At 45.3% G+C, this 10750-nt stretch overlaps 1 pseudogene; it reads right to left on the minus strand.

Moving 5' to 3' along the window:
- Nucleotides 1–3903: 3903 nt before the first annotated feature.
- LOC132235014 (ATP-dependent RNA helicase DHX15-like) lies at nt 3904–8529 on the minus strand (annotated as a pseudogene).
- Nucleotides 8530–10750: the final 2221 nt, after the last annotated feature.

Genomic DNA, 10750 nt, shown 5'->3' on the forward strand with positions numbered 1-10750 from the left:
CCTACTGGCCTCCTGTGCCAAGTACTGGATATTCCTTGCCCCTTACATATTCCATCTTTCTTATGAGAAAGCTACTCTCTTTGTTTTGGCCAGAAGACCCTTATTCCATTTTCCTTGCTAATAAAAGGTGGCATAAATGTATAAATATTGTAAAGTTTATCATAGAGTACAGTCTCATGTGAGTGACAGTTGATCCTTGAACAATGCAAGTGTTACAGGTGCTGACCTCCCACATAGTTGAAAATCTGAGTATAACTACAGCCTTGGAGCTGATGTTTGGGCTGTGTAGGTCAATTGAAAAAAAATCCATGAATAAGTGGATCTACAGAGTTCAAACCCATGTTATTCAAAGGTCAACCCTACATTGCTGTTTGTCATTCGTCAGGCTAGGACTTAAATAATAGACTTTGCATTAAGACAGATCTGTTATTGGACAATAAAATATAGAATTGGAGATGACTCTCCTAAATTGTGTTTGGCACTGGGTAATGTGACAATTTCTAGAATCTGTATCTTTTATGGTTCCATGTAAGCTGCAGCTGAGAAGGAGGAATCGAAGGAGTCAAATGACGACATGGGATCGATATGATTTGAAATTGTTCTCTTACCAGTTTTAGAGAGATGGTTACAAAAGACCCTTATTTTTGTCTTGATTCATCATGGTCACTGAATAGCTTTGTCTGATGATGGAAGTGATTGACATTTTAATCTCAACACAATAAGAGATTGCAAGGCCAGCTCCCAGTCCACTGGAACACCTTCCCTACTCATGATCTAAATACTGACATATTTCCTACAGTGTATTGGACAGACACTGTTTATTATAAAGTACATCAGTGAAAATATATAAATTCCCTTAGTAAAGTACATAAAAGTTTTTGTCTCCTTTATAACTCAAATGAGTCCTATATGTTTAGGTAACTAGTGAAAGAACACAAACCTAGCAAGGGAGAAAGACATGACCACTATTCCAATCAAGCCTTTGTTACTAGAGATCATACTCTTGATGCTAATTTCTTAACATGCCTCATCTAGATTCAAAACATACCTAGTTTAGCACTGCTCATCAAGGCACTGTGGGTCTTGGGGCATGAAACAAATGTCTTGCAGTCCTGGTGCTGATATTTTTGTGAGAGAAGGGAGATGGTTAACAAATGGTAACACTTTGGTTTAGAAGATGAAAATAAGGGCTTGGGTAGAATATAAAAAATAATGTGAGCTCGGCTGGCGAGGCTCAGTGGTTGAACATCGACCTATGAACCAGGAGGTTACGGTTTGATTCCCAATCAGGGAACATGCCCAGGTTGTGGGCTCGATCCCCAGTGTGGGGTGTGCAGGAGGCAGCCAATCAATGATTCTCATCATTGATGTTTCTATCTCTCCCTCCCTCTCCTTTCCTCTCTGAAATCAATAAAAATATATATTTAAAAAAATAATGTGAGCTATTAGGGCAGCTGTGAGAAACACAGCAACGGAAGTAAATGAGCCGCTTCTGCTCTTACAAGAAAAAAGCTGAATGAACTAAAAATTCATCAGAGATTTGAATTTATAGGCTAAACCACTGCCCTGAAAACTGGAGGGACAAGAGAATATATAGAATGGCCACTGACTGGGAGCAAAAGCTACTGGAGCCAGCAAACTGTGGTAACAGGAATAGATGAACTGCTGGAGACACAGTCTGGACTAGCTTGAGAATATTCTGGGGCCCAGTCATAGGGTACCCCCAATAACTCTTAAAGTTTAACTCAATGACCCAAAGCCTCATGCTTTATACAGTCAAAGGAGAAAAACATCTTGAAACATTCTGTTCTCTGTACCCTATGCCATCCCTCAAAGAAAATTAATTTGCAAAAGCCTTATCTGACCTGGGGAAAGGGCCGTTAGCCACCTCCAACTGTTCTTTTGTTCTTTAAATATGTTTTTATTGACTGTTTTTAGAGAGAGAGGAAGGGAGAGGGATAGAGAAATAGAAACATCATCGATCTATCAGCTGCCTCCTACTGAGGATTAAGCCTGCAACCCAGGCATGTGCCCTGCCCAGAAATAGAACTGGTGACTATTTGGTGCATGAGACTACACTCTACCATTGAGCCACACCAGCCAGGCCAGAACATGTTTGTTTGGTTTTTTTAAAATATATTTTATTGATTTTTTACAGAGAGGAAGGGAGGGAGATAGTTAGAAACATCGATGAGAGAGAAACATCGATCAGCTGCCTCCTGCACATCTCCTACCAGGGATGTGCCCGCAACCCAGGTACATGCCCTTGACCGGAATCGAACCTGGGACCTTTCGGTCCGCAGGCTGACACTCTATCCACTGAGCCAAACCGGTTACAGCCTGAACATGTTTTTAATGTTATCTTCTGTGCTGTTCCTAAGTTTGCTATTAAAATACATTAAACTGCCCTAGCTGGCTTGGCTCAATGGATAGAGTGTCAGCCTATGGACTGAGGGGTCCCAGGTTTGATTCCGGCCAAGGGCATATGCCTGGGTTGCGGGCTCCATCCGAGTAGGGGGTATGCAGGAGACAGCCAATCAATGATTCTCTCTCATCATTGATGTTTCTATCTCTCCTTCTCCCTTCCTCTCTGAAATCAATAAAGAAATATATTTTAAAAATACATTAAACTATAAAAAATATAACAAAATACTTAGGAACAAATTTAACCAAGGAGGAGAAAGAGATGTATACTGAAAACCACAAGACATTCATGAAAGAAACTGAAAGACACAAGTAAATGAAAGGGTATCCCATGTTCATGTACTGGAAGAATATTGTTAAAATATTCATACAACCCAAAGCCATCTAAAGATTCAATGCAATCCCTATTAAAATTCCAAAAATGACATTTTTTACAGAAGTAAAAGTAGTCCTAAAATTTATATGGAACCACAAAGACCTTGAGTAGCCAAATCAATCCTGTGAAAGAAGATCGAAGTTTCCTGATTTCAGAAACCCTTCCTGCCCTGGCTGGAGTGTTCAGTAGTTAGAGTGTCAGGCCATGCACCAAAGGGTCACCAGGTGGATTCCCAGTCAAGGGCATGTACCTGGGTTGCAGGCTCAATCCCCAGTCCCAGTCAGGGTACATGCCCAAGGTTGCAGGCTCTGTGCCCAGTAGGGGGCATGCAGGAGGCAGTGATCAATGATGTTTTTCTCATTGATGTTTCTATCTATCCCTTTCCCTACCTCTCTCTCTATAAGTCAATAAAAACACATTTAAAAAAAAAAAAAACTTTCTCACATTCTTCAAAAAAAAAAAAGGGTTAGCCCAGCCAGTGTGGCTCAATGGTTCAGCATCAACCTATGAACCAGGAGATCATGCTTCGATTCCCAGTTGGGGGCATACCAGAGGCAACCAATCAATGTTTCTCATCACTGATGTTTCTATTTCTCCCTCTTCCTTCCTCTCTGAAATCAATACAAATACATTTTTTTAAATAAAATATTTTAAAAATGGATTAAAGACTTAAATGTAAGACCTGAGCCTTAGCTGGTTTGGCTCAGTGGATAGGGTGTCGGCCTGCAGACTGAAGGGTCCCAGGTTTGATTCATGTTAAGGACATGTGCCTGGCTTCTGGGTTTGATCCCCAGTAGGGGGTGTGCAGGAAGCAGCCGATCAATGATTCTCATCATGGATGTTTCTATCTCTCTCCTCTCACTTCATCTCTGAAATAAAATAAAAAAGACCTGAAACCATAAAACTTTTAGAAAAAACATAGTCCATAAGTCCCTTGATGTAGGTTCTAATACAATTTTCTGAATCTGAACAAAAAAACAAAGGTAACAAAAGCAAAAGCAAAGCATAAACAAATGGGAGTACATCAAACTAAAAAGGTTTTGTACAATGAAGAAACCATCAAATTATTATATTATTATGTTTAGTATAAATAGACTTTATTGAAGTCAGTGCCTCTACTGAGACAGAAGATTGTATCTACATAAGCACAAGTTGTAACATTTCACAACTTCTAAAAAGGAATGTCAACAATTACAACGATCATGCATACCATGGTCGATAATCACATTTTAGAAGCATTTTCAACCATTTCTAAAGAAATGCTTATAACATTATTATATATAGAACTACTTTCAATAAACTGCAAAATATTGATTGACTTTTCCAGTATGAGCTACAATGTGAACACAAAAGGGAGGCATAAATGTTTAATTTATGAAATCAGAATGGAATATTTACTGTAAAGAAAAATTAAAAAGCTTTCAAATAAAGGCCATTATTGAACCAACGTGAAGAGCACAACTTGAACTTTTCAGTTCATTCATCTTTTAAAGCTGTCCTCTAAATAACTTCAGTTCTAAGCATTGAATTCAGTACTGTGAATATTCCTTGGACTGAAGTTTGGCAATGATGTGGTCCAACTGTCTCTGTTTCACACTGTGGGAAATTGCTCATGTCATAATTTCACCAACCATTCTGGCTTGATATCTGTACACGTCCGAATATAATTCTTTGTTGTAAGAACAAACTCATTATAAAGCACCCATTCAGGCTTGTGGTCAAGAACAGTAGAGGGCCGAAACCGGTTTGGCTCAGTGGATAGAGCATCGGCCTGCGGACTGGAAGGTCCCAGGTTCGATTCCGGTCAAGGGCATGTACCTGGGTTGTGGGCACATCCCCGGTGGGGGATGTGCAGGAGGCAGCTGATCGATGTTTCTGACTATCTCTCTCCCTTCCTCTCTGTAAAAGATCAATAAAATATATTTAAAAAAAAAAAACAGTAGAGGGATGCAACTGAACCACCTGGTTATCTTTCACAGTTAAGTAATGCCCTGTTCGTTCGAAATGTGCCACCTGCATAAAATAACCAGTAACCAAAGCTTTTCTTATATTAATACTAGAGGCCCAGTGCACAAAAATTTGTGCACTCAGGGGGGTATCCCTCAGCACGGCCTGTGTCCTCTCACAGTCTGGGACCCCTTGGAGGATGACCACCTGCTGGCTTAGGCCTGCTCCCCGGGGATTAGGCCTAAGCTGGCAATCAGACATCCCTCTGGCAGCCCGGCAGCCCTCGGGGGATGTCCACTTACCAGCGGGAGGCAGACCTAAGCTGCAGTCGGACATCCTTAGCACTGCTGAGGAGGCAGGAGAGGCTCCCACCACCACCGCTGTACTGGCAGCTCTCAGCCTGGCTTGTGGCTGAGCAGAGCTCCCCCATGTGGGAGCTCACTGACCACCAGAGGGCAGCTCCTGCATTGAGCGTCTGCCCCCTGGTGGTCAATGTGTGTCATAGTGACCAGTCATTCCCAGTCATTCTGTTAGGGTCAGTTTGCATATTACCCTTTTACTATATAGGATAGAGGCCTGGTGCACAGGTGGGGGCTGGCTGGTTTGCCCTGAAGGGTGTCCCGGATCAGGGTGGGGGTCCCGCTTGGGTGCCTGGCCAGCCTGGGTGAGGGGCTGATGGCTGTTTTCAGGCTGGCCACACCCCCCGCGACCCAAGCTCCCAGCCTTTCTTTTTCTGGGATTTATTTATCTTATATAATTGAAACTTTGTAGCCTTGAGCGTAGCCCAGGGCCGGCCAGGGCAGGCGGGAACCTTGGCTTCCTCTATCGCTGGGAGCAACCCAAGCCTCCTGCTGCTCGAGCTCAGTGGCCGCCGCCATCTTAGTTAATTTGCATACTCACTCCTGATTGGCTGCTGGGCGTTGTTTGAGTGTAGTGGACTGTTAATTTGCATGTTTCTCTTTTATTATATAGGATAATCATCCCTGCTTGTAAAGTCAGTACTTCGACGAGGCAAATTAAATGTCCATAATTCGAGATAGCTGCTGGCGAACATTGTCAGCTGACATCAGGGACCTGTAGTTAATGAAGTTGTCATAACACCACTGAACCGATTCATGATTTTGTTTAAAAGCGTGGTATACATTAAGCAGTGTCAGATGATCTCCATCTATGTGGGCAAATCTCATCTTGGCCTCATCTGCAGCTTTCTTGGCCTCCATGGGGCGAACAAAACACTGTGGGACTGACAACATAGCAGTAATAGATAGGACCTCATTAGAACAGTTGTAGTCACAACTTGCAATAACCATTTTAGCGAGCTGTGGATCTAGAGGAAACTCTGCCATCATGGATCCCAATTCAGTCAGATCTCCATCATCATTTAAAGCAGCCAGATAGGGAGGCCAGGGGATTGTCAAGGGCCGGGGGGGAAAAGGAGACATATGTAATACTCTTTGTAATACTTTAAGCAATAAAAGAATTAAAAATAAATAAATAAATAAATAAATAAAGCAGCCAGATAATTCAAAAGTTCTAGGGCTCTCATCAGAGTTTCAGGAGCTGGTGGATCCATAAGATCAAAATGCACCAAATTATCAATACCAAGTTTCTTCAACTGTAACACAACTGATCCTAAATTAGAGTGCAAAATCTCAGGATAAGTATGATCCTGCATTTCTGTTTTATAAGCTTTCTCTGTGTAAAGTCCGAAGCATTGCCCAGGTCCAGCACGACCAGCCCTTCGTTGGGCTGAAGCTTTACTAATAGCTGTCACCAAAAGGGATTCAACTCTGATTCGAGGATTATACACCTTTTGTTTTGCAAATCCAGGGTCAATCACAAATACCACACCATCTATTGTCAAGGATGTCTCTGCAGCCCTGGCCGACTTGGCTCAGTGGATAGAGCGTCAGCCTGTGGACTGAGGGGTCCCAGGTTCGATTCCGGCCAAGGGCACATGCCTGGGTTGCGGGCTCGATCCTCAGTGGGGGGCGTGCGGGAGGCGGCCGATCAGTGATTCTCATCAATGATGTTTCCGTCTCTCCTGCTCCCTTCCTCTCTGAAATCAATAAAGAAATATATTTTAAAAAAAAATGTGTCTGCAAAAAAAATTAAAAAAAAAAAAAGATGTCTCTACAATGTTAGTTGACACAACTACCTTTCTTCCAATTGCTCCATTCTGCTTTTTTGGAGGCGGAGGTTCAAAAATGCGTTGCTGCTGCTGAGGTGGGAGTGTAGAATACAATGGAATGATTTTAATGTCACCAACTTCAGGGCCCAAATCATCAACCTCACGTTTTATTCTCTTGCAGGCTTCATCAATTTCCTCTTGACCAGTTAAGAAAAGTAGAAGATCTCCCTCCTCTTCTTCACTCATATGAATTTGGATCACTGTTCAAATTGCTGCTTCGAGGTAATCTCTCTCTGGTTCAGGAGTATAAAAGATCTCAACAGGATGCATACATCCAGGAATAGTTAAGAGAGGAGAGTTATCAAAATAAATCTTGAGCCGAAACCGGTTTGGCTCAGTGGATAGAGCGTCCACCTGCGGACTGAAAGGTCCCAGGTTCGATTCCGGTTAAGGGCATGTACCTGGGTTGCGGGCACATCCCCAGTGGGAGATGTGCAGGAGGCAGCTGATCAATGTTTCTCGCTCATCGATGTTTCTAACTCTCTATCTCTCTCCCTTCCTCTCTGTAAAAAAATCAATAAAATATATATTAAAAAAAAATCTTGAATTTTCCTGCATCTAGAGTAGCACTCATAACTATAACCTTTAAATCTGATCTCTGTCTTACAACTTGCTTCAGAACACCCATGAGAATATCTGTAGCCAATGTCCTTTCATGCGCCTCATCAAGAATTATTACACCATAATGCTCCAGAAGGGGATCATTCATAGCTTCACGAAGTAACATCCCATCAGTCATGTATTTAAGAATGGTTTTTGCACTACTGCAGTCTTCAAATCGAATGGAGTAACCAACTTCCTGGCCCAACATCACATCCATTTCATCAGCAACTCTCTGAGCCACACTCATTGCAGCCACTCTCCTGGGTTGGGTACAGGCAACTCCTCTCTTGGGTCCTGGTGATGATCGCACGTACCCCACACACCACTGTGGAATCTGTGTTGTTTCACCAGACCCAGTTTCACCAACCAGTACAAAGGACTGATGTCTAACCAGAATATCTGTAAACCTATCCTTGTATTCCCAAACAGGGAGCTGACGCCGTTTCTTTAAAATATCATAGTATCGAGGAGTATGGGGCAAATTGGTAAATGGATTAATGCACTGTGGAAGTGATGTGTGTCCTGCATGTCCGGTGTGTGTTGAATGTGCTGAGTGGGTTGAGTGAGCTGAATGGGAAGCTTTTAGAGGTGGTAATCCAGCACTGATAAGCATAGCATTAGTGGAAGCTCGCAATTCCTTCTCTTTTTCTTTCTCCCTCTCCCGCTCTCTATCTCCTCTATCACGTTCTCGGTCCCGATCTTTTAGACCGATCTTCCCGGTCACGATCTCGATCCTTCCCATCGGTCCCCGCACGCTTCTTGCCGGAGGGGTAATCCTCCCCCAGGTCTAACCGGTGCCGCTTGGACATCTTCGAGCGTGCGATTGCGAAGGAAGTGAAAAAGAGAAGCCGGCGGCCTTATCGGCGCAGTCGACGGCAGCTACTTACCTCTGGAGGGCCCCCACCCCTCCCGCTACAACAGCCTACACCGTGCGGCCGGAACCAGGAGGTAAAATGGCGGCGGCGACGAGGGCTGGGCCTGCGTATGCGCTTCCGCAGCGTGCCGTGCGTGCGTGAGCGCGCACGCTCCGGAGGCGGGAATTCCAGGCCCGCCCTACTTCCTTCCGCAGGCCTCCTTCTCTTCCAGGCTCGTATGGCACAGGAGCGGCTGCTGGGACGGAGGATCCCGGAAGGCCTTCACGCCCCTCTGATCAGGAAACTGAGAGGAAAATGGTCAGTCCCAGCTAGGAAACCCTATCTATCAGGAGTAGCCTGGCATTAGGAGAGTTTGAGAAACCAATCGAGATCATGCAGCTGGTAAGGGGCAGAGCCGGGAGGTTGTAATGCCACCCTCAGTCACGCTCAGGGTAGGGCTGATTGAGGGGTTGGGGCACCGCCCCCTGTCACACTCAAGGCAGGGTTGATGGGGAGGTTGCGGCGCCACCCCCTGTCATGCATATAGCAGGGCCAATCAGGGGGTTGGGGCGCTGCCCCCTGTCACACACAGAGCAGGGCCCATCAGGGTGGTTGGGGCTCTGTACCCTGTCACGCACAGAGCAGGGTCAATCAGGGGGTTGGGGAGCTCCCCCCTGTCACTCACAGAGTAGGGCCGATAGGGGAGTTGGGGCACCGCACGCTGTCACACACAGAGCAGGGCCAATCAGGGGATTGGGGCGCTGCCACTGTCACACTCAGGGCAGGGCCGATGGGGAGGTTATGGCTCTACCCCGTCACACACAGAGCAGGGCCTGTGGGGGGGGGGGGGCGGGTTGGGGCACCGCACACTGTCACACACAGAGCCGCAGGGCAATCAGGGGGTTGGGGAGCTACCCCCTATCAGGCACAGAGCAGGGCTGATCAGGGGGTTGGGGTGCCTTCCCCTGTCATGAACAGAGCAGGGCGGATAGGGAGGTTGTGGCCCTGCCCCCTGTCACACACAGAGCCACAGGGCAATCAGGGGGTTTGGGTGCTGCCCCCTGTCACGCTGATTCCAGTGCCGGGAGGCCTCGCAGCTCTACTGATCCCGGTGCTGGGAGACATATTACCCTTTTACTATATAGGATAGAGGCCTGGTGCACAGGTGGGGGCCGGCTGGTTTGCCCTGAAGGGTGTCCTGGATCAGGATGGGGGTCCCCACCTGGGGTGCCTGGCCAGTCTGGGTGAGGGGCTGAGGGCTGTTTTCAGGCTGGCGGGTGACTGAAGCTCCCAACTGCTCCTTTTTTCTTTTTTATTCTTTTTTATTCTGGGCCAGCTTTAGTTCTGAGGCTTGGCTCCAGCTCTTAGGCCTCCGCTGCTGAAAGCAGGTGTCTGGTTTGTTTGGGTTCTATAATCAAAACACTGTTTCAACTCCAGCTCTGAGATCCCGGCTGGCTGAAAGCAGGTTTCTAGGGTTTTGTTTAGCTTCTATATTTGTAACAATGTTTCAAACTGCAAGCTCAGAGGCTGGCAGCAGCAGGCGGGGAACGTTGGAGTCCTCCGTCACTGAAGCAAGCAAGCCTCAAGTTCACTTCAAGCTGCCTGGCTGCCGGCCGCCATCTTGGCTGGCAATTAACTTGCATATCGCCCTGATTAGCCAATGGTAAGGGTAGCGGAGGTATGGCTAATTACCATGTTTCTCTTTTATTAGATAGGATATATATAGATATAGATATATAGATATAGATATAGACACAATAAAATATTATTCAAGCCGAAACCGGTTTGGCTCAGTGGATAGAGCGTCGGCCTGCGGACTGAAAGGTCCCAGGTTCGATTCCGGTCAAGGGCATGTACCTGGGTTGCGGGCATATCCCCAGTGGGATATGTGCAGGAGGCAGCTGATCGATGTTTCTCGCTTATCGATGTTTCTAACTCTCTATCTCTCTCCCTTCCTCTCTGTAAAAAATCAATAAAATATATTTTAAAAAATATATATTATTCAGCAATTTATTAAAAAAAGAAAAAAAAAGAAAAAGAATGAAGACATGGCTGGTTTGGTTCAGTGGATACAGTGTCGACCTGAGGACTGAAGGGCCTCAGGTTTGATTCCCGTCAAGGGCACATGCATGGGTTGAGGGCTTGGTCTCCAGTAGGGGGTGTGCAGGAGGCAGCCAATCAATGATTCTCTCTCATCATTGATGTTTCTATCTCTCCCTCTCCCTCTCTGATATCAATAAAAATATTTTTTTTAAAAAATGAAATCTTGCAATTTGCAACAACATGGATGGACCTAGAGGGTGTTATGCTAAATGAAACAAGTCAGAGAAAGATAAATACTGTATGATTTCACTT

Source organism: Myotis daubentonii, chromosome 5 (assembly GCF_963259705.1).
Source record: "Myotis daubentonii chromosome 5, mMyoDau2.1, whole genome shotgun sequence".
Classification (NCBI taxonomy): domain Eukaryota; kingdom Metazoa; phylum Chordata; class Mammalia; order Chiroptera; family Vespertilionidae; genus Myotis; species Myotis daubentonii.